This window comes from Panthera onca, chromosome D4, assembly GCF_046562875.1.
Source record: "Panthera onca isolate mPanOnc1 chromosome D4, mPanOnc1 haplotype 2, whole genome shotgun sequence".
Lineage (NCBI taxonomy): Eukaryota > Metazoa > Chordata > Mammalia > Carnivora > Felidae > Panthera > Panthera onca.
This window is the reverse complement of record NC_138351.1, coordinates 28,410,927-28,435,957: the sequence shown is the minus strand read 5'-3', so window position 1 is coordinate 28,435,957 and position 25,031 is coordinate 28,410,927. Positions and strand designations below refer to the sequence as shown.

Below are 25,031 nucleotides of genomic sequence, written 5' to 3'. Positions count from 1 at the left end.
GAGAAAAATATTTGTAAGCAAAATGCTTCCATCCTCCCCAGTGCCTGTGGTGATCCAGGGGCTCTGCTTCCCCGTAAGGATGATGGGAGGCATGTTGACTAACAGAACCTGAGATGAAACAGCATCCCTGCTCATATTGAAGCCACCTTAATGGAAACGCTGAATAGGTTTACTGGGTCCAGACATAAAGGGACCTCTATGATACAGCCCTGGGACTGGACATTAGGACTGTTTCTGGGTTTGTGCATGTGTGTGTGTGTGTTTAATTGTTTTTGGTTTAGCTTTTTTTTTTTTTTTTTTTTTTTTTTTTCAGATAGGCAATGCATTCACATAGTTCAATAACTGGAACATATTAGTAGGCATCTAGTAAGACTGTTTTCCATCTTACCAGCTTCTGCTCCTCTCCATGGGCGGCCACTTCCTGTTTAACTATCCTTTCAGGTTCTCCTTATGCAAACACACACACATGAATATGGATTATTGCTCTCCTTTTGTTTACTTAATGGTAGTAAGTTATAGAGAGTTCTCATTCCTGCCCTCCCCCTTTTTCTTCTTACATTTTATAACCTCCCACTATATGGACCTATAAGGATTAGTTTAGCCAGTAGCCTGTGGATGGACCTTAAATTATTTCTTAGTCTTCGGTGATTATGCAAAGAATGACATTGTCATTTCATGCATATACAAGTTTTCTGTATAATAGATTTCCACAAGTAGAATTACGGGGCCAAATGGCATGTGGGTTTTAGAGATGTGGCCAATATTCTAGATGCTCATAAGCCATCTATGACAATTTTCCACATTCTCACCAATAGAGTAAGTGTATTCACACCAAGCATGAATACACTTGGGAGCTATGCCACCTTGACAGGTGAAAATTAGTATCTCCTCATAGTTTTAATTTTTTTTAATGTTTATTTATTTTCGAGAGAGAAAGAGAGAGAGAGAGAGAATGAGTGGGAGGGGCAGAGGGAGATGGACACAGAATCTGAAGCAGGCTCCAGGTTCCGAGCTGTCAGCACAGAGCCCGATGCAGGGCTGGAATCCACTAACTGTGAGATTATGACCTGAGCCAAAGTCAGACACTCAACTGACTGAGCCACCCAGGCACCCTCATAGTTTTAATTTTTATTTTTCTCATTATGAGTGAAGTTGAACTCAAACATCTTTGTTTGAGTTATTTGTATTTCCTTTTCTGTAAACTGGTGTGTGCATAAGACCCTGTCCATATCTTTTGCTTATATTTGTGTTGGGTTGTCGGTCTTTTCTCATGAATTTTTGCTATTGAGTACATCCAGTGATTTTTTATTAGCTTTTCATTTTCATTCCAGTATAGTTCACATGCAGTGTTACATTAGTTTCGGATGCACTCTATAGTGATTCAACACTTTCATGTGCTCATCACAAGTGCACTCCTTCTGGTGTGCACTCCTTTCTGGTGCTCATCACAAGTGCACTCCTTAATTCCTATCACCTATTTTACCCCTTCCTGCATCCCACCTCCCCTCTGGTAACCATCAGTTTGTTCTCTATAAGCTTCTTGGTTTCTCTCTCTCTCTCTTTCCTTTGGTCATTGTTTTGTTTCTTTAATTCCACATATGAGTGAAATCATATGGTATTTGTCTTTCTTTGACTGACTTATTTTGCTTAGCATTATACTTTCTAGCTCCATCCACGGTGTTGTAAATCCATCCAGTGATTTAAAAAAAAAATTGGTAACTACATTTTTCATTTGTAGAAATTTTCATTGTTTCTTCATTACATTTTCTATTTATTTGCTGTGACTTTCTATCTTTTCATGTTTCAAGCACTCATAATTACTTTAAAATTAAAACATTTGTATAGTAACTGCTTTAGAATTCTCATCAGATAAGTACAATATCTGCGGCATCTCAATACTGATGTCTGTCGATTGCCTTTTTTAATTTGAGATTTTTATGGTTCTCAGTGTGATGAGATTTTGGATTGTGTTCTAGACATTGTGAGGACTATGTAACTCTGATTCTTACTTAAATCTTTTATTTTAGCAGGCAGTCAACCAGTTTAGACTGAGAATGCATGTCTTGGTCCTCTTTGTGGGCTGTGGTTCAAATGTCAATGTCAAAACCTTGGCAGTACTGTTATGGCATGCCCCACTGTGCATTAAACCCAGACACCAATCTCGAAAATAGGTGATGTTTCAGATCAGTATTCAGTTTTTCTATCCTTTCAAACCATTACTGAATAGTTCTTGTCTGTTTTATGCACAGGTCCCTGAGAGCTCTACCCGGGATTTCATAATCAGATTTAGAAGCTCACTCCCTTTAGTTCTCTCCTTCACATAATCCACCTCACTGTATTCTAGTTAGGGGGTGGGGGGAAGGATATCATCTCTTTGTTGCAGGAAGAGGGATGGCTAATTGGATTCTACCCACTGTTCTTACCTGCAGCACCTGGTAAGAAGGGGAAGGGACAAAGCTTTTTTCTTTCTTTCTTTTTTTGGGGGCAGGGGCGTTTGACTACAGAAGGGAAATATGCAGATATGGTCAAAAGTTTTGTCCTGCAAAACACAAATATTGTATGTTTTGGTCCTTTGGCTATAGAAAGAAGACTTTTCCTGGGCTTTTAAAAATCTGTACCCATGATGCTTCTGGGTGGTCCTCTCCAGAGCTCAAGCTGCCATATATAAGAAGTGAAAAAATTTAACAAAACAAAACAAACAGACAAGCAAACAAAACCCAGGAACTCACTACTGGATGGGTCCTTGAGCCTGGCAGGCCCTTGCCAGTCTATCTTCTTTCCTGTAACTTCTGAGTCTTCTTTCAGTTGCTTTATGAATTTTGTCCTGGCTGTTTTGATACCATCAGCAGGAAGAATAGGGTGGGATGTCCTTATTCTAGCTAGTCTGGAGCCTAATCTAGAACCTTGTTCTATCTAGTTGTGGAGATCTACCCACCTTTGAAGAAACTATAGCCCAGAATCTACTCTTTACCTTCCCCACCTCACTGGTCCCTGAAAACCCCTGCAGCTCATTTCCCTGAATCTGAGTCATTCAGTTTGGATTCTAGTCAGGGACACTTTCTGATCCCATCTCTCTGTCCAGCAAGGACTGTGGGGGTCTCCTAACTCTAGCTCCACATGTCTTCTACCCGGGTGAGCTGAAGGCTTTCATGTCTGTGTAAACTAAACTCCCCCATAAACCATGGCTATTTAGGTAGTAACTCTTGGATCAGTCCCCATGTTTATCTCCTGAGGGCAAACATTAATGCTCAGAGCCAGCTGGTTAAGCCCATAAGAAGGAAATACTTGCATAACCACCTCATAATATGCAAAGTCCTCTCCCACTAAGTCTTCAAATTTCGCATTATTCCGTCTCTTCTAAAATTCTGCTCTGAAATTATGCTCCCATAAGGCTGCCATCCCAAGCCACCTGAGTCCCAGACACTTCTTTGCCTGCCAGTGCTCTAGGTCTCCCCCTACAGGACTTAATTATGTTCTTAGTCAAGGGTCTTTGCTTGAAGCCCTTTCTGTTTTTTCCCTATGTCTAGGTTCTTTTTCGTTTTAACTCATATCTCTTCCATTTTAACAAACAAACAAACAAAACAGCATGTAAATAATGATAGCAACAGGAACAGCAATTGAACAAAAGCTTTTTTCACACTGCTATTCTCCTTTTCTTTCCAGTAAAATTTCTCTTTTTGTTTTTATTTATTTTATTTATTTTTGGATTCTAAATCATTTATTTGGAGGCCTGCTCCCCACCCCCGGGAGGTGCAGCTTAATCTTTTCTGTTCTAAATATAGACTGAACTTAATGAGTTGATTTCAAAAAGTACAGTTTGGAAGAGGGTAAAAAGTAATTTTATAGTGGAGTAACTTGGCAAACACACCTTGGCCAGATAATCGAGGTTAACGTCAATAGCGATAAATCCTCTATTGCTATATACTTCCTTCTTATGACTGTATTTGCTGCATCCCAAAGGTTTTGGACCATTGTGTTTTCATTATCATTTGCTCCCATGTATTGTTTTTTAATTTATTCTTTAATTTCTTGGTTGAGCCATTAAATCTTTTTTTTTATTTAACTTTTTAAAAAAATTTACATCCAAATTAGTTAGCATATAGTGCAACAGTGATTTCAGAAGGAGATTCCTTAGTGCCTCTTCCCTATTTAGCCCATACCACCCCCACACCCCCTCCTGTAACTCTCTGTTCTCCATATTTATGAGTCTTTTATGTTTTGTCCCCCTCCCTGTTTTTATATTATTTTTGTTTCCCTTCCCTTATGTTCATCTGTTTTGTCTCTTAAAGTCCTCATGTGAGTGAAGTCATATGGTATTTGTCTTTCTCTGACTGACTAATTTCTCTTAGCATAATACCCTCCAGTTCCATTCACGTAGTTGTAAATGGCAAGATTTCATTCTTTTTGATTGCTGAGTAATACTCCATTGTGTGTGTGTGTGTGTGTGTGTGTGTGTGTGTGTGTATCACATCTTCTTTATCCATTCATCCATTGATGGACATTTGGGCTCTTTCTATACTTTGGCTATTGTTGATGGTGCTGCTATAAACATTGGGGTGCATGTGTCCCTTTGAAGCAGCACACCTGTATCCCTTGGATAAATACCTAGTAGTGCAATTGCTGGGCTGTAGGGTAGTTCTATTTTTAGTTTTTTGAGGAAACTCCATACTGTTTTCCAGAGTGGCTGCACCAGCTTGCATTGCCACCAACAATGCAAAAGAGATCCTCTTTCTCCGCATCCTTGCCAACATCTGTTGTTGCCTGAGTTGTTAATGTTAGCCATTCTGACAGGTGTAAGGTGGTATCTCATTGTGGTTTTGATTTGTATTTCCTTGATGATGACTGATGTTGAGCATTTTTTCATATGTCAGTTGGCCACCTGGATGTCTTCTTTGGAGAAGTGTCTATTCATGTCTTTTGCCCATTTCTTCACTGGATTATTTGTTTTTTGGGTGTTGAGTTTGATAAGTTCTTCATACATTTTGGGATACTAACCCTTTATCTGATACATCGTTTGCAAATATCTTCTCCCATTCTGTTGGTTGCCTTTTAGTTTTGCTGATTGCTTCCTTTGCTGTGCAGAAGCTTTTTATTTTGGTGAGGTCCCAGTAGTTCATTTTTGCTTAAGTTTCTCTTTTTAGAAAGTAGTTTATTCATTAAAAATTACTTTTATTTATTTTCCAGTTTTATTAAGTTATTATTGTCTTACATTACTGCATAAGTTTTAAGGTACATAGCACAACAGTTTGACATACATATGTTATGAAATGGTCACCACTATAGGCTTAGTTGACATCCATCATCTAATATAGATACAATAAAAAGAAAAAGCAAAGAAAAGAAAGAAAAAATGTTTATCTTGTAATGAGAACTCTTAGGATTTACTCCCTTAACAACTTCCCTGTATATTGATAACTGGTTGTTAATTACAGTCATCACACTGTGCATTTACATCCCTAGTACTTATTTGTTTTGTAACTGGAAGTTTGGACGTTGTGACCACCTTCCTCCAGTTACCCCCTGCCTATACCTGCCTCTGGTAGCCACGAATCAGATCCCTTTCTATATAAGCTTGTTTTGTGTGTGTGTGTGTGTGTGTTTTAGATTCCACACATAAGTGAGATCATACAGTATTTGTCTTTCCCTGACTTATTTCACTGAGTATAATGCCCTCAAGGTCCACCCATGTTGTTGCAAATGGCAGGACTTCTTTGTTTCTTTATGTCTTGCCAAATATCTTAAAAGAACAATCTGTGTATTTTCATATCCCACTTCCCAGCTTTGCTAAACTCCTATTACACCATTAAAAATTTCCCCATCAAGGTCCTCAGCAACCTGAATATTGCCAATTCCAGTAAGAACATCCTACCCTCCCACCTCCACCCTGGCTCTTTCTCAAAACTCTCAATTCTTGTGCTTCTGTGACCCTCCTGTCTTCTTCCTAACTCTCTAACAGTTCTTGGTCTCCTTCATGGATATCTCAGCAACCCATCCCTTCAACACAAATTATGATAATAATAATATCAATAGTAGAAACCATCTGCCATTTTTAGCGAGCTCTTATGCCAAGTTCTAGGCCAGGTATTTGGAATGCATTATTACATTAAATATCATATTAAAAACCCACAGCAAAATCCATTGTGGAAATGTGGTCACTGAGAAATGTCCAGCTATTTGCCCAAGTTCATGCAAACTATTCCATGACAGAGAATGAAAGTGTAAGTTTTCTCAAGCTGTGCATTCTTGGCCAATTTCTCAGTTCACTTCAAATCCTCTCCTTGAATTATTTTGTTCACTCTCATAGTCTTTAATGAGTGACATCTATGAGGAGTTTTTCCCCACTGGGTTTCCAACTCCCAGCCAAGCTTCCTCCTGAACCTGCCAATCTGGGTGACACTAAGAACCTCTAATTCACCCTGTGTCTATCCAGCCTCATCATATTCCTCTCTCCACCACACATGATTGTCCTTCAGTGTTCTAGGTCTTTGGAACCAAGAAAGCCAGCTTCCACCCACTGTGCAAGAGACACAGAGCACTTTTGACTCTTCCTCTCTTCTTTATTCATCATTTTTTGTGAAGTCTATTAAGTCTGCTTCCTGTTTCTAGAATATTGCTTTTATTCTTTGCCTTAACTGGTACTCTCAGGCTGTCATCTTTCCTTCTGATTATGTCAATGGGTTCCTACCAGTTCTCCCTATTTCCATTCGATCTCTTTTAAGTCAATAGGCTATCCTCCAAGAGGTTTCCCCCCCCTAAAATATAAAAATGACAATTCTGGTTATCTGTTGCTATGTAAAAAATAAGAAACCTTAGAAATCAAAAACAAAATTCATTATCTCTCAAATCCTGCAGTTCTCATCTGGGGTGTCTCATGAAGCTGTATTTAGATGGTACCTGGGACTGAAGTCCTCTATGTGCTTAACTTGGCTAGCCAGGTCATTCATGATGGCAAACCACGTGATGGTGTTTGGCTGGGAGCTCAGCTAGGGTGATTGAGTGGAGAACCTCTATGTGGCATTTCCCTATGCTTTGAGCTTCTGACAGCACGGGTTTGCTTCCAGGAAGAGGTGTCTTATCCCAAGAGTGAATGTTCCAAGAGTCTAGGCAGAAGCTGTAAGACTCCTTAAGACTCTCCCTTGGAATGTTGATTCTGTTACCTTCTTTTAGTCAAGCAGTTGCTTAGGCCAGCCCAAGATTCATGGGAGGGAATCAGACCCTATCTCTTAATGTGATGAGCACCACACATGTGCAAAGGAAGGAGACCATTGTGGTGGCTATTGTGAAGATCATTTACTTCAGCAATCGTATCATTTTTATGTGTTTAACTCTTTCATTCCTCCCCAGTTCTAGAAGATGAAGTGCAAACTCCCTGGAGTAGCATGTATAGACTTTCCTAGGCTTGCAACACCTACTTCTCCAACACCTTTTCCTTCTACTCCCAGCCTCCCACAATGATTGCTTGTAAGTCTCCCCATCTCACCTCTACCATAAACCTTAATGGCTATTCTCTCCCCATCCACCTTAAAATTTCTACTTATATATCTTCACTTAGGCAACTCCTACTTCACCCTGTAAGACTACTGAGATAACACATCCTCCGGAAGTTCGCCCGGGTGGCCACTGCTGTGCACAGTCTGGGTGCACTCCCTTATCATAATAGTTGTTATAATACCTGTATTGATATTACCTGTTCTGTTTCTCTTTCCCCTCATCCTCCCAGATGATTAGCCTCTTAAAGATGGGAACCAGGTTCCATTCACCATTGCACCTTTGATGCACAGTGCCTGTGCAAAGGAGGTGCTCTAAGTGTCTGTTGACATGACGGCGTGCTCACTATGGGGCAGAGCTGAATTTTCTCCATTGTCTGTGATTCCGTCGTTCTACACGGAACACTGAACCTCCTTTCATGCAAGAAAACAGGGCACAGGGAGTGTGTGTGCATGGTGGCTTTGTAATGTGTCGACTTGCCTAGACTGACCTGTATTTCCCAGAATTCCTTCCCCTGTTTGTTTTGGGTTAGGGTAGGCCCCAAGAGAGACACTGTGGGAGATGTGGAGGGAGGAACTGAAGGAGCAGCCATGATGTAGCTCATATGTTGTTGCTCTCTGCTGGCTCATCTTGTTGGTGTGGGGTGGCAGCCAGTTCTGCAGCTGCTTCTCCTTCTCTTGCATTCTCCTTTGGCTTCTCTGACCGGTCAGCTCCGTGATGAAGGGCACCAGCTTATCCTACAGGACATCAACACTGGCAAAGTCAGAGGCAGCAAGAATTGACGTGGGGTTCTGTCTGTCCTTATGGGTTCCAGCTCATGCTCGCGGGTCCTGGCTTGTCCTTGCTTTTCCACTGCCTGCTCTGTGGACAAAAGCGATCATCTCCCACAATCCTCTAAGGTAAAAGTCGTGTAACAAAGATATCTGTCTATACCCATACCGATACCTCTGCATATGTGTGTAGGTAAGCACATACACATATGTATTACCTCCTGGTGATTATGCTTATCTGATCAAGCCATGACTGATATGGGTGGAAGAGTTTATTGGGCCACAGTTGAGACCCATCAGAAACAACGGCAAGCCATCTGGCTTTGCTAACAGCCACTGCTAATAGCCACTGCTATAATAGTAATAATACAACCCATAATTTGAAGTGTAAAGATACAGCACAGTGCAAAGATAACAAGTACATTTTGAGACCATCCCTAGTCATCTATGGGTTAAACAAGCGAGGATAATTTAAAAGCCAGAAATATGAGTAAGATACAGTCGAAGATTCAAAGGATATAGTCTGCTTGTGTTGCTAATTTAAACTCAGAATTACAGAACCCCTTCATTCCTTTTGCTCTTCTAAGAAATCCTCCTTTGGCCTTACAGTTTTAAATTCCTCCTGCTTTAAAAATTGAATCAACCCATGTATTTAAAACTGCTTTATAAATGATTAACCTTGTATTTGGCTCTTCTTTCCATTTTAAGTTTTTAGGGAGTCATTTAAGAATGCGGCCTTTCAGAGTCCATTTAAATATCGATCCTTCTGGAAGGCTTCCGTGACCTACCAAAAGGAGGAAATAAACACATGTCTCCCAAGCCCCACTGGCTGTCAGGGGCGAGGTTTGTAAGAATATGCACACCAGAGAGTGAGAGAAAGTCTTGGAATGATTTGACTTCTCTATTATTTTTGCCTTTTGGGACATTTGATTTTTCTGAGTTCTCTTTGTTTATGAATTGAAAATGCTTTTGTTTATTAAGCTAATTAAATTATTTTAAGAACATAAACAATGCAAGATAAGGGACTCAAACATTGTGAGCCTCTCTGTCTCTCTCTGTGCTAACAAACGGTCCGTGTCATAATAAAACAAGTCTATTTCTAAATAAGGCAAAAACGACTGGGTCTTGTCTGGTGAAGCAAGACACCAAACCACTGTGTCAGCTGCCCCTGATGCATCCTGGGAACTTCATGAAACCCAGTATTATGTAGCAGAGCCCAAAGGTCACTTCCCAGACCACAAAACACAATGCTCTTGATATTTGCTTATCGCCCCTCGGTGAGTGGAGAAGGCTCTAGATTGTGAGAAGTTGATGCAAGGTCTTCCCTACATCTTCCTGAGACTGTGATAATCTGAATTTGTTCCTGTTCTTACCTCTTAAGCCCATACACAACCTTAAGAGAACTACATAGTTTAAATTCCCACCTGCCATATAGGAGGCATTAAACATTAACTTTATTCTATAGAATAGAGAGACAATTTGCAATTTTATTTATTTTTTGGGTTGAGAGAGAGAGAGAGAGAGAGAGAGAGCACAAGAGGGGGAGGGGAAGAGAGGGAGGGAGACAGAGGATCCCAAGTGGGCTTTGCCTTACAGCAGAGAGCCCTATGCGGGGGCTCAAACTCGAGAACTGAAATCATGACCTGAGCCAAAGTCAGATGCTTACTGAGCCACCCAGGCGCCTCTGCAACATTTTTTTTAAATGAAAGTTTAGTTCAAAAATAATCTTTTTTATTTTTTTAAATTTTTTAATGTTTTTTTTTTAATTATTATTTATTTTTGAAGGAGAGAGAGAGAGACAGAGCATGAGCAGGGGAGGAGCAGAGAGAGGGGGAGACACAGAACCCAAAGCAGGCTCCAGGCTCTAAGCTGTCAGCACAGAGCCTGATGTGGGGCTTGAACTCATGAACTGTGAGATCATGACCTGAGCCGGAGTCAGACGCTTAACTGGCTGAGCCACCCAGGTGCCCCAAATTCAAAAATAATCGTACACAATATACCAATTTGTGAGATAAAGCAAAGACAGCCACTGCCACTCCTACTCTTCTTTCTTTCCTCTTGAGAGAGCTCCTTAGGAGTCCTCAGAAGAGTGTCTTGAAGACAAAAGACACGATGAAAATTCTGGCATTTCCAAATGCTAGTTTCTGAAAAACCCAATGTGATATTCTTCAGGCCCAAGAAGATGGGGGACTGTATGTATCTTAGGCAGAGAGAGAAAATGTACATTCTTCTTGGTACATCTTGCAAGGTGTGCATCACTGCTGGGCACTGCACGTAACTGACAGGTGCTGAACCTGATTCCTTACAGATTCTGAACCCCACCTAGCTCCAGTGGCATTTCCAAGGCACCTGAAGGGTGCAGATCTCCAAGGACAGGGTTCAGGGGCCTGAGATATGCACTCCCCAGTCTCTTTCTTGCCTGCATCTGCCTGCCTTCCCTTACACAAGCCTCCTTCACATTTTTTGTTTACCTAGAATGCTGGAGCACAATAGAAGCTGAGGAAATTAACATTTTCAGGGCTCTGAAAAGAATTAGCATTTGAGTTGCTACCTGGGGCAAGTAACATTCTTCCCCCAGAAAGAAAGCTGGTAAGGGTTAAAATATATTCTCCCACTTCAAGAAACTCCTGGTGTCATTGGAAAGATAGCCTGTGCTGTCCTGTGCTGTGGATTTGTCTGGAGGGCTATTGCAGAGCTGTTTGGTGCAAGAGTAGGGTTCTAACCGTGCCTGGGGTCATTGATCATGTGAGCACGTGGTCATGATGCACAAGACATGGTCTAGTCTGTTCCTAAGTGTTTAAATGTTTATTTATTTTTGAGAGAGAGAGGGAGAGGGAGAGCAGGAGAGGGGTAGAGAGAGAGAGAGAGAGGAAGACACAGAATCTGAAGCAGGTTCCAGGCTCCGAGCTGTCAGCACAGAGCGCGATGCGGGGCTCGAACCCATGAACTGTGAGATCATGACCTGAGCCGAAGTCAGACGCTTAACTGACTGAGCCACCCAGGTGCCCCTAGTCTGTTCCTGTTTAAACAAATTTCAGGAATCCAAGGAAACATCTGTGTCACAGTCTCAAAGATGAAATTCAGAGATGAAGGACCACACTCTTCTGCTGTTAAAGGGGGCTGGCCCAGATTACGGGAAGAAACGTCTCTGTAGGTGGCGTCCCCTCTTACGCGAAGTCCACTTGTTGCCCTTTGGGGACCCCCGTTATTGTGTCAGTCAGGGGGGCGAGAGGACATGAGCCTTACTACGTCTGAGCCACAGAGCCTAATTTATGAAGACGCAGCATCATCCGTGGCCTCTGGCTCTCATTCCTGAGTGTCATCGGGGTTCACTGCAGGGTATCGTAAAGGAAAACCTCCACAAGTGGACATGGTCTTTGGTGAGTTTTAGCTGGAGCCACAGGACTGGCATTCGAGATGATAGCTAGGGGCCCACCCGTTTAGGTGACACTGTTATGTGAACACCCAGATTATAGCCCACGTACAGCGACAAAGCGGACCTGTGGCCCGTACAGTGGAGCGCTGTGTTTACAACGACTATTGACAAAATTTCAAACCTCAGTGATTATACGTATTATGAGGTGTTCGGTGCTTATTGCTTTGCGTCTACCTCAAAACTGTGTCTATTATGGCTCCTCAATTCATCAGGAAACTTTCTTTGGGACACACATGGCACCCTTTCCACTATTTTTGTTTGTTTGTTTTATTTTTTTATTTTTTGTTTTTTTTTTTCTTTCCACTATTTTTTAAAAACAGTTTAGGTGGGCGCTCATTTACGAAGATCCTTCAGATAAGAAAGAGCAGAGACCCCGGAAAGGCATGTGTGGACACTTTCCAGTGCTGTCTCCCACGCGCATCATAGCCAGCATGCAGAATTTTCTATTTTCTTCTTTTTTGATGTGGCCTGAGCAAGCCCTCCAACCTGTCTCCCGTCCCTACCCTTGGGTGTGAAGAGTGGCGCCCTCCCAGGAGGAAGGAAGGAGGGGAGATCGTGACTCCCTGTCACTAGGACCTTTTCCAGCTCTACTCACCGGCCCAATATTGGGTTCCTAAGCACCATCTTCAGCTTGCCTCTCCCCTCCTCACTTCTCCCTTCCCCTCCCCTCCTCCCTCCAGCGTCAGACTCAGCTGCCGAATTGAATGGCAAAGGATGGTTTCAGTGTGGTTCTTCTCAAAAATCTTTCTTCTGTCTTTTCGGCTGGGTGGAGGGGTTACAAATTTCCAGATTCGGGAAGAGGGAAGGGAATGCTGCCCATGGCAGGGCTGAGGCCCACAGAGAAGGGGGTGGAAACCCCCTCCTCGTTCTCAATGCCCCTCTTGATAACAACCCTTAGTTTCCAAAGAACCCAGGGCAGAGACCAAGAGCCAGAGGTGCTGAATGTGTAGGAGATGGTGGGCAGCTGTGGTTGGCCGTAAGCAGAGCTCCTGGGGAGGGGAGGGAAGCAACACCAGAGGAGGAGAGGTGGGTGGGGGCCCCAGAAAGCATCTCCAGGGATTTCTGTCAGCAGTTAACCCTGAATCCCTAACCCCCAGTCCCTGGGAACCCCCCATCTGTGCTGCTCAGTCTTCCTGGTGACTGTTCTGCTCCCTTCTCGGTGTTGACCCCTGCCTTCCATTCCCCCCCCCCCTCCCCCCGCCTCCATGAAGACAGTCTCTCCCCAGGACAGAGGGCTCTTTGCTGCTCCTCACAGCCTCTCTGGTCCCAGGGAGAGGCAGCAGGGCATCCGGCAGAGCCAGACCCTGCTTATACCATCAGGAGAAGGGCAGGGTGAGGGTCTGGGTTGAAAGCTGACCCCAAACCACCACATGCATGCGACTCCCCGAGCCCCATAAAAGGGGAGACCATTTAGACGTGCGAATGCACTCCTTCAATTCCTAAGCCCTCCCAGGACCCTCAGCTGCCACCTGCTTGTGTCAGAGGCCTCGTGCTCCCCCCGGGGCACACAGGCTCGCATCTGCTGGGCACTAATGGAGAAATGTTGCTGCCTGGCGTGCTGGGCTGGGAGGAAGAGCTCGTGAAACAGATTGTAAAGCCCTGGGCCATGACTCGCTCTCCTCTGACTTGGCACTTACGTAGCTTTTTCCACTGGTGCAGACGGAGCCCGAGGCCAGGCCTCCTTCCTCAGATGGACGCCTGGCCCCAACCACGCCGGGGACTCGCTAGTCCTCTGCCCCTCGTTGTTTCAACTCTGCCCCCAGTACCTCCCCCCCGCCCCGCCCTCCCCCAGTGGGTTTATGGAGTGGAGCTGAGCTTGACACCGAGGTGGCAGGTTGCAGGCCATCCCCTGTTACACATTCCAAGTGTGAAATGGCTTGAATCTGTGGGCCTGGCCCCGGGAACCCGAGAGGCCCAGGGGCACCGATGCTGGTTCCCAGACAACGGCCTGTGGGTCACTGGGTGTGAATCTGCTGGTCCCGTTGCCTGCCCCGCCCACATCAGGCTTCCCTGGCTGCTGCCGGAGGCTTCTTGCCGCCCCCCCCCCCAGGCAGTGCTTGAGTTGCAGGAGCGCACGTTTCCGGCCTGCGGGGGATGGGCCGCCGGCCAGCCTGTTCCAGGCCTCCAGGGCGGCTACAGCCACAGCTGTTATGACTTCATGACTCTCAAATGGCAGAGGGACCGGGAACAGGGCCGGATTGTATTCGCAGGGTGCAAGTGGCAAGGGGTGGAAGAGCCTCGGCAGACTGGCGGCCCTGCCTGCGCGGTTTTGAAAATCACTCCTATCTCCAGCAGAAACTCCCTAGTGCCTCTGCCCCTTCCTGCAAAAGCCCCTGTAGTGGGAAGCATCGGTGGGGCCCTCCTCAGCCGGGGTATTGTGGAGGGAATGTTCAACGCCAGACCACCTTTAGGCGGGTTGCAGATTTTGGGGGAAATGATGAACATTTCATTTAAATCTGCAAAAGGGGCCAAGTTAGCATTTGAGCTGGTTGGGGTCTAGCGGTGAGAGTTTCTCCATCAGCTTTTCTGCCCCCCGCCCAGGGGGAGGGTCGAGTCCTCTGGGAAACGTGGCCTCCAGACCTCCCGCCAAGACCCTTCCACACCAAGGTCCAGGTCATGTGAGAACCAAGACTCAGGCACCATGTCATTGGATTGTCAAACTTCCTGACATTTCATTGTGGACACAAGGGTCTTGGCCATAGCTGGGTGGGAGGGACACGTGCACACACAATGTCAGACACGATTATGTTCATCTCAGTGTTGTTCGTAATGGTAAAAATTGGAATAACCTAAATGTCTATCAACAGGGGAGCGGGTAAATAAAATGTGGTGTATTTATATGATGAAATTGGATGCAGCAGTTAAAACAAATAACCGGCTTGGGCTAGAGCTCGAAAAAAGAAACAAATGAGTAAGTTGCAGATTGATAACTACAGGATGAAGCCATTTCTGTAAAGAGAGAGAGAGATGAAAAAAAGAAAAATCCTCACGAAACACAAGGCCATGTTATGTTGTCCATTCTGTCCTGCATACCTGCATATATATATATATATATATATATATGTATAGATCCACATTTATATTTATGTTTGTTCATGGATATGTACTTGTCTATGTACATGGTCTAGAAGCGTAAACCCCAAACCCCACCCTATCTATGGGAGGGACTAAAATTGGAGAAGGTGGCCAAAAGTTCGTTTTGAGTAAACATTCTAATGTTTAAGGGGAGAATGACTTCACTTATTTCTTCTGCAATTAAAAATTCATTATAAAATAGAAGAAAATGAGGTGTTAGTGGTTTACAAACTTCATCCGTCCAGATTTAACAGATGTGGGACTTTGAGTGTTTGCCGAGTTGTGGATAGTCAGTGGTTTCATTTCCCTTTTTTTTTTTTTTCTTTTCCTCTGCTGAGATGACCAAATTGACAGGATGTAAAAGGTGAGTGTGAGTGCGTGTTCATAAATCAACAGGTGACTGTGTTGGGTAACACTCAAGAAGATCCTTTTCTAAGTACTTCGTCTGTCATACTGCAGCCTTGCTGAGCCACAGGGCCATCGTCCTGTCCCGCCAAATATGGGGGTGCAACACTCATTGCTGTCGTTGACCCATCTAGAAAGGTCTGGGGCCAGGAGGGCAGGTGTGATCTATTACATGGAGTCCTCACATCTCCCGTTGTTCCTCGCACTTGAAAATGTTGCAAGTAGATGTAAGTCAGCAGTGCAAATAGCATGTTGGAAATTCACTTTGTTTGGCAGTTCAGCGAATACTATAGCATAAAATTTCTGTAAGCCTATACGTGGTGATTATTATGCTCACAGAGATTTTCAAATACAAGGTGTAATTTTGCGTGCGTGTTTGTGAGTGAATTAATAATATAGAATTTTAAAGATAATAAAAGGAAAACACCTTTTTTTTTGTGGGTAACATTGAAAATCAGAAAATATAGTTGTTTTCAAAAATAATCTTTTCCCTAGTTATAATGATTGTGTTCTTATTGGAGAAAATTTAGCAGTTCAGGAAAAGAATAAATAACAGAATCAAAAGCAGACAAAAATGAAGCAGAGGCTAACCCTTCATGACTTGATTATGGATATTATCTTCTAGGCTTTACTGTTATTAATATAACAGAATCGCCATCCTACTGGTCACATTGTTTTCCAGCCCATTTTTATACTGCTTTGATTAATATTTGAAAGTCCATCATCCCCCAAATTTCCCTCATACGCATTTCTAGTCAATTTTCTACCCACCCCAGGCCTTGGTGTCCACGGATCTAACCTCTATCACTATACTTTGGCCTTTTTCGGAATGTCAGAAAAATGGGATTGTATAGCCTATGGCCTTTTGTGACTAGCTTTCTTCACTCATCATAATGCTTTTGAGATTTGTCTATTTTGTGGCGTGTATCAGAAGGTGATTTATTTTTGTTGCTAAATACAATTTCGTTATATGGGTATATCACAATTTACAATTCACTGGTCATTTTTGAGATTTGCTGAGCTTTTTTTTTTAAATTTTTTTTTAACGTTTTATTTATTTTTGAGACAGGGAGAGACAGAGCATGAACAGGGGAGGGTCAGAGAGAGGGAGACACAGAATCCGAAACAGGCTGCAGGCTCTGAGCTGTCAGCACAGAGCCTGACACGGGGCTCGAACTCACGGACCGCGAGATCATGACCTGAGCCGAAGTCGCCGCTTAACTGACTGAGCCACCCAGGAGCCCCTGGGATTTGCTGAGCTTTTGGAATCTGTGGGTTGAGGTCTTTTCATCCCTTCTGGAATATTCTTAGAGATCATTTTTCCCCCCAAATATTGCTTCTGCCCCAATCCCAGTCTCTCCTCTTTTTCTGGGACTCATAGTACAGCTTTGCCACAGCACTTGATTGGGTTCCCACATCTCTTATGCTCTGCTCTGTTCTTTCCATTCTTTTTCTCTCTGTGTCATTTTGGATCTTCTCTACTAATTTCAGCTACATTCTGTCTTTTCAGGTTCTTGAGTAATCATGATGCTATTGCCATAAGGCTTGTGCAAATAGAACCCAAAAATGTACTCCTGCCCTTCCTTTGTATAGTTACCTCTAGTCGTCTTATAGACCTCATTCCCTTAGGAATACTTTCTCTGATCTCCAAGATGAGGCCAGAGTCCCTGGCCACTCAAGCCACCACACACCTTTCCTTCTGAGTACTGGCCAAACTTGCCATTTTGTTGACACTTTACTTAACTGCAGAATTGTTTGTCTACCTCCTCGTCTAGACCATGAGCTCCACAGGGCAGGGCCTATGGAGACAGCTCCCTTCTGTTTATTATTGTTTCCCTATCCATAGCCTGGTGACTGAAATAGTGGAGGATCTGAATATTTTTTAAATCTATGTGGAATGAGTCCCTCTCTAGCTACTTGGGGCCTGTCTCCTGAGACTGTTCCGGTTACCTCATCATAGCTCAGAGTATGTCATCTTGCCCGCACCCCAAACCATTTCCTAGGTACTGACTCAGTTGACTTCAGAGGTGGAAGATCCAAACACTTACAGAAGCTGCTAGCTCTGGCCAAATGTCGTTGTGCCAAGTGGTGCTCAGGATTACCAGAGATCTTGATATTCCAAGAGAATTTGGAAATCTGAATTTTGATTTCAACTATTCTTATTTTTAAATGACAGCAACGAATGCCTGTTTAAAACGCAATGTGGGTGAACGTTGTGCGAGCCAAGCAAAACACAACCATAAAGTGCTTTTGTTTGATACACGGACAGCCAGTTTGTGACTTCTACTCAACTAATAGGACATCCGTGTAAGACTGAGGGGAAAACCATGGAGGATAGGGATGGTGCTACTTAAATTTATGTTAACCCTTCTTTTTCAGGGACGTCGCAGTGTTAGCAAATTTGGCTTGCCAGTGCATAGCTCTGACCAAATCCCTCTACTGTTTCAAACCTCCGGTGGTCCCTTAACCAATGTTTTCACCAAAGCCTGGCAAGTTTACATGTCAACTTCCTTTTTCTGCTTTCTCTCTAAAATAATACAGAATTGTTGAATATAAACTTCCTATTTTAGGGAGCAGTGTGCTAATTATTTTTATTCATTTTTCAGGATCATATAGAAATAAGCATCACACCCACACATTTACATACACACTCATATGCAAATGGAAAGTGCAGTCACACCCGTATTTGGCTCACACATTTTCCAGATTCACCTCGTTTTGAAGTTTGCTAATTTTACGACTGGGCAGCAGACTATTCTTCTTTTCCTCATTCCTTAGGGAGCCACTTGCAGTATGTGAAAGTGGTCAGCACTCTTCAGTCACAAGCCCCCCAAGACCAATGGGTGCTTGATTGGAACTACTCTTTTTAAAAAAAAAAAAAATGTGTATTTATAAAAGAAAAACCTAAATAAATGCAAAAATGTATCCTGCAATAAATAAATAAATAAATAAATAAATAAATAAATGTTTATTTATTTTGAGGGGGGAGGGGCAGAGAGAGAGGGAGAGAGAGAATCCCAAGCAGGTTCTGTACTATCAGTGCAGAGCGCAATGTGGGGCTCGATCTAATGAACTGTGAGACCATGACCTGAGCAAGAATCAAGAGTGGGGTGCCCCTGAGCCGCCCAGGCACCCCGGGACTACTTTTTATAACATCTATTTGTATGTGTGAGACTGGTGGTAATTTCTGGGTATCCATATGTTTGCAGCTAAAGCCTCCTAAAACGTCTGCAGAGGAAGGTGAAATTTACGTTGCAGGATGAGCTCATTTGCAGTCACCTGGCAAGAAATTGACAGAGGTGGGAAACTGGATAGAAGAAAAGATACTGCTATTCTCCTTAAGAAGTTCCATGCTTTTTAAAGTAGGTAATAAATCATTCCTTTTAATCCCATTTAAGTAGAACTCCAGTTAAGATACTACTGAGGCATGTATTCTGTAGGCGTGGAGATCGCTGTTGGCATGTTGACTGTTGGATGTAGCCATTGGGCTTGTGTTGGGTATGTCTCTCCTACTGCTTGTAGTCAAGCTTCACTTTTCTAACTGCCTTGCTCTCCCTACCTGTGGAGTGTTACTGTAGCATACATCCGGCACATCGGGGGCACCTTCTGAAAATGTTGCTGGAGAATAACGTCACTGCTCGTCCATCCTTCCATGGGCATGCAACTCTAAGGGCTATGACCCCTTTCCTCATGTTGCATCTGGCACCCAGGAGGCGCTCAACATATGGGGAATGAATGGTCATTTGAACAAACATGGAAATTTAGAAGGTATCAACTAGAATAATAGCCACAACTATCTACACACAGCCTGGGCAGCTGTGACAGCTGAGCCCCCCACCCCTTGGAATGTTCAGGTAGAGGCTGGATGATCCCTATAGAAAATATTCCTGCATGGAACTAGGACTGGGGGAGACCCTCTCCCAGCTTGTTCCAAGCTGTGATGTTTAACAGGGTTTTCAGCTTGCCCGGCTCTTTGCTCCAGTACCTGGGGTGTGGAGTTAGTGGGGCAGATACTGTTCTCCTCTATTCCTACCCTACCCACAAACCCCCACACCAGCCTTACCATTTTAACATACAGGCCTGACTTCTACCTGCAGGCACCTGCATTTCTCTGCTGGGGGCTTTGTCTGGTCTCTGGAGCCCACTCTACCTGCAGAGGCTGCGGGGTCCTGGAAACATCCCTTAACACAAACACCCCAGCTCCCTTGTGTGTCAGGGACAATACTGCCACCTTGGCTCCCGGCGCCCCCAACGGAAGTCAAGCTCCGCAGCCCGCAGTGGAAACTCACTTTACGGCTTGTCTTCCCTTCCCCCACTCTCCAACTAGCGATTACCTCCCAGATAATTAATTGCCTTACACTCTACTCCTTACCCTGGGTTCCCCTTCTAGGGGAAACCCAAATTGAGTGCGGGCATCTCCGTAGTTTCCTCCCATGGACTAACTCAGAGAAGACCCACATCTGTTCCTCAAAGTCGGATTCAACTCAGCAAAGAGCAGCTCCCAGACAGAGGATTCGGGAGTCACAGGGACAGGGGCCTTGGCGAGAAATGCAGAGGCAGGAATACAGCTGCGTTGTTTCAGATGCTAATTTACAGCTCCCACACCTCAGAGCTGAGGCAACGTCTAGCACTAAAGCAAACAGTGTGATTGAAACTCTCCCCAGCCCCGCAGTGCAGGTCAGCAATTCAATCCTACTACGCGCGTCACCTTCTCCGGCTGCTCTGGGTAGGTGACACAGTGCGATTTAAAACACCGGTCCTGGCTGAAATGATAGCAAGCCGAGGGTTCAGTAGTCTCCAGGGATAATTGTGTGGGAACTAGGTAAGGAGACAGGTGAGAAGTAAATTAAAATCCTCGTAGATTGCCTTAAACCTGGAGCCAGTTAATATGCTGTGGCAAGGTGGATGGAGTTGACAGTTACAAAACACCCACATAACAGCAGGGGGTGGGGGTTTTACAGGATCCCTCATAATGACCCAGCTATTAAACATCAAGCAGGAACTGGCTTTTTTTTTTTTTTTTCCCTCCCTCTCGTCTAACTTGAGATTTCTCCAGGGAAAAAGCACAGCTATAGGCAAGTATGAGATGCCATCATCACAGCAAACTCAGCCCTGAGAGCGGCATGTCTCATGATTAATACTGACGCCCCAAACCCCCAACCTTAGGATGGCCGCATGAGCAGCCAAGCCAGGAAACACAATACGGGCAACACATGACTGATGAGAAAACCCAGTCCGCTGGGAAACGGCGTTGGAGAGCAGGAGCCACAGTTTGACCCATGTGAGAGTTCTAGCCTGGCGTGGCTCCTGCGGGCCAAATCTGGTATCAGAACTGGAAAGAAGACGTGAGTGGTGGATTAAGGGGTTCCTTTCATTCCCCTCGGTTAAGGAGGGTCGGTCTGTTGCTCTTCTAAAAACAGAACTCTGAGAGAGTCTAATGAAGGCCGCAAAGCCGTAAGCTGAGCACGGGCTCATAGGCACACTGCCTGCTTGAACTTGACCAGACTTTCCAAGCCAAACCAGGCTTTTATATGCACTGGAAGGGGTTTCTCTGCTTCTGCTCAGTTCGGAAAGTGTAGACAATGGTTGAATAAAGAAGCAGAGGGGGGGAAAAAAGTAGTTCCAAGGGCCCCATGTGTCCATGTGTATAACTGCCACTTGGAAAAGAGTCCATTTGTAAAAACAAACAAACAAACAAAAAACAACAAACAAAAAAACCTTGTAATTTTATTAGAAGTCTCTAAAACAGACTGCTGCTGAGCCAGGCCAGGATTAACTCAATATATTTTTTTTAAATGCTTATTTTTGAGAGAGAGAGGGGGGAGGTAGGGGCATAGAGGGAGAGAGAGAGAGAGAGAGAGAGAGAGAGAGAGAATTTTAAGCAGGCTCTGTACTGTCAGCACAGAGCTCAACACGGGGCTTGAACTCATGAACAGTGAGATCATGACCTGAGTGAAAATCAAGAGTTGGATGCTTGACTGACTGAGCCACCCAGGTGCCTCATCAATATATATATATTTTTAACTCAGTATTTGTATTCAGTCTTTGGTAGGTGCCTACGTATTTCATGGTATATGAGAAGCCAGATGACACGTGAGCAAACCTAATTATTCACCATACGGTGGATTCTATGACTCCATCCTTTGTGATTTGTGAGCCCTGCTGCTCTCCCCTCTCCCAACATTCTGAGTGGCAACTATTTTTCAATTCCAAGTTGGTCTAAATAAATTCCGTGTTTGGGGAAGGCTTTACAGGTATTTCCACCTTTCTAGGGTCTTTAGAAGAATCTCGAATTCCTTCTCATTCTGTCTTTTGTCCCTATGGAAGGTTAGTCAGTGATTTGAGACCAATATGTCAATATGACATCAGACAGTGTCTTTTCTGTTCAATACAAATCAGTTTGCCTCCCATGTGGTCATGAACTCTGAGTGGAAACAGTTCAACTCGAAGCCTCAGAGCTACACAGGTAGCAGGACTCTGATGGCCAACTTTCAAAACGTAATGATTAAACTGGGGCTGGGCTAACTTGCTAAGCATTGACTTGGGGTCCCATTCATAATGCTTAATTCTTGTCATCCCCATGTCATGGAGCACTTAGGACTCTGCTGTCTCAGCTAAAGAAGCAACCTCTGGGAGGCCTTGGTCACTTGTCCCAGGCTCTGTCATCTGTCCCAGGAAAGATTTAGAAAGACCCAAGCTGAAAATCCATTCTAAGCCCCTGGTTCTTTCCATTACAGATGTCTGAGCAATAATTAAATGGAAATGACAGCAGAGAGGAAAATTCTAGCGTACCAATAACTTCATTTTCCTGGCTGCTCTTAAAATGCAAAAGAGTATAATTTAAACAATAAATCATACTTAAAAAATATAAACGTCTGAATTTTTTCCTTCTTGCCTATGACAGACTCCTGGCCTCTTTCACAATTAGGCTTCTCTCCTTTCTCTGCTAGATTTCTATTTTCCTAATGTGTTTAAAAGGCCCACAGCCATGGGTGCTCCATAGGGAAAGGGTAGTCAGAATTGCTTTTCGAATGCCCTCAGCAAACCCAGGAGGACACATTCACCGCTCGCGGCCCTGAAATGGACCGTTGAAGTGCAATTCAGCACCCACCGGGCATGCAGCAGACTCAAATATCTGCAAACTTCCAGATTTGAAGTGTCTGAGTTTTCCTGCCTTGCGCTGGGTACTTGTCCTTTTTTTGTAAGCACTGGGAAATTTCAGGCCAGGTGGCCTAGCCAGCGGGATAAGGAATGTAGAACTCTTTGGTGCTAGTTTCAAATTTGATAACACAAATGATTACATACCAAGGAAATGTGAATTACTAAAAGGTTATTGTATTATCCACTTAGGGAATACAGGTGTTTCTATTTTAAATACAGTATTTTTGTTTCAGGGCTTGGAACTGAGTCGTAACTCAACTTATGGCCCCTGAAATTTTAAAGTGGAAGACATTCCAGTCAAGCCACATAAAATTGTTTTTTGGTAGTGTTTACCATCCCAAACACAATAGTCGAATTCTGGAGTGGGAAGCCAGCAAAGATACAGGGAAAGGAAATACTCTTAAGAAAGAAATATTAAGGGATGTTTCTCCCACCTCTTTCTACCTTTGAGGGAAAAGTTACAGAAGTAATGTTCACACAACGTTAAATTCTTGTTCCGAATATCCTACAAACTCTCAACATTTGGCAAGTGATTGATTCATTGATTTGTGCATGAAGCTATGTCACATTTGAAATCCCCAGAGAAGCACTTCTGAGGCTGCAAGATCCCAGATACAATCAACAGGAGTCGTTTTCATTATAAAGTTGGATTGTGGTCTGAACAAGTTGACTAGACATTCTTGAGATTCATAAGTCAGTAAATTTCCTTATATTCTAAAGTTATTTCTTTTTCTTCTTCTTCTTATAGTTATTATTTAAGTGGAAGCAAGTTTGACACTAAAGAATTATATAATCAGTGAAAGAAATGTCCAAATAAGGGAGCTTATTGCTTCTCTAGAAACAAACACCTGCCTCATTGGGATACCAGGTCCTGTGTCTGGGTTGAACCAGTACATTCTTGATCCACAGGCTTTACTTGTGATACTTATGACTTCACTCTCCCTGGATTTTAAAACACCTGCAAACCTAACCATATAGACGCCTCCACAAGGGTAAGAGGTGTCAAATGCGAGCTTTATAAATTTGACATTTTGATGCCTGTTTCTGTTTAGGGTTTTAGTTCAAATCTTACAGAATCTACCTGCAGAAGGCAGGGGAATGGCAGGAAGCTGGGGCGCCTTTCTCCATCGAACCATCTGGGTTTTGTCCTGGGAAACGGATTGGCTTTCATCCAGTGTCACTTGACCCACAGAATGCTGTCTAGCCCAAATCCCAGGCCCATGGCTCCTGCCATATTTCCTCCAGTTAATGCAACCAATAAGCACCTGGTAGTTACAAATTTCCTATTGCCCTCACTTTTACTCTGTTTTATATGGGCTTTTACATCCACAGACATTTCATGGAAGATAAATCACAGAGAATAGCATGGGGACACAGCTACCAGCAAAAATGCACCGGCAGCCAATTCTCTCTCATGCAACAACAGACCTGGATTCTTAGGTCGCCAAGAAACAGGGTAACCTGGGAACTGGATGAAGTAAGGGCTCACCTTCAAGCCCAGCTACAAATGTGGTTTATTTATACGCAGACATTTAAAAGTCCCCAGAGCCACAAAAAAAATCCACACTTTTAATTAAGGACATTTCCTTTTATGAGTTCCTGAAGGTAATGGCATCGTGAGCAGGGATTTAATAGTTTGGGGGATTTGGTTTAAGTACTGATCATTCTCCCAAACAACTGAAGCCTATTGTACAGACAGACGTCTTTCATTTTCAGATATTTTTCATCCTCACTGCCCTTCTTCTCAAGCAACAGTTAAAGAAGGTTTACTGATTTGAACTTAAGGATTATAGGTGTCTGTCTGATAGCTTCTTCAATTATTCATCATCAACATGCATTTAGTAAAAACCTAACTGTGCTGTCCAATGTGGAAACGACTAGCCATATGTGGCTATTTAAGATGAACTTAAAATTAATTAAATTAAATATTTGGTTTCTCAGTCAAACTAGTCACATTTCTTTCTTTTTTTTCTTTTAGCTTCCTGTCTTTTTTAAATTAGTATCATTCCAGTGTTGTTAACATACAATGCTGTATTATTTTCAGGTGTATGATATAGTGATTCCACAGTTCTATACATTACTAAGTGCTCATCAAGATAAGTGCCCTCCTTAATTCCCTCCACCAATTTCACATATCCCTTAGAATGTGTTTTCATATTCTTTGGGTAAATAACCAGTAGTGTAATTACTGGATTGCGGGGTAGTTCTATTTCTCAGTTTTTTGAGGAACCTCCATACTGTCTTCCACAATGGGTACACCAGTTTGCATTCCCACTAACAGAGCACAAGGGTTCCTTTTTTTCCACATCCTCACCCACACTTGTTGTTTCTTGAGTGTTTAAGCCATTTTGACAGTCAAGAGGTGGTATTTCATTGTGGTTTTGATTTGCATCTCCCTGATGATGAGTGATGTTGAGTATTTTTTCATCCGTCTGTTGGACACCTGTATGTCTTCTTTGCAAAAGTGTCTCTACCTGTCTTCTGTCCGTTTTTTAATTGGATTATTTCTTTTTTGTTTTGAGTTGTATAAGTTCTTTATATATATTGGATACGAACCCTTTATTGGATATGTCATTTTCAAATATCTTCTCCCATTCCGTAGGTTGCCTTTTAGTTTTGTTGATTGTTTCCTTTACTGTGAAAAAGCTTCTTATTTTGATGCAGTCCCAATAGTTTATTTTTGCTTTTGTTTCCCT

At 43.3% G+C, this 25,031-nt stretch overlaps 1 long non-coding RNA gene across 3 annotated transcripts in view; it reads left to right on the top strand.

Annotated features, from left to right (window-relative positions):
• Nucleotides 1–25,031, top strand: part of LOC132663543 (uncharacterized) — a 59,985-nt gene that overhangs the window by 3,552 nt on the left and 31,402 nt on the right. For 2 of the 3 annotated variants that reach the window (XR_009603112.2, XR_009603111.2), the window contains exons 3-4: nt 8,199–8,387; nt 18,384–18,536. This is a non-coding gene — a long non-coding RNA (uncharacterized LOC132663543). The remainder of the gene's footprint in view (nt 1–8,198; nt 8,388–18,383; nt 18,537–25,031) is intronic. The other variant, XR_009603110.2, reaches the window with a different exon arrangement.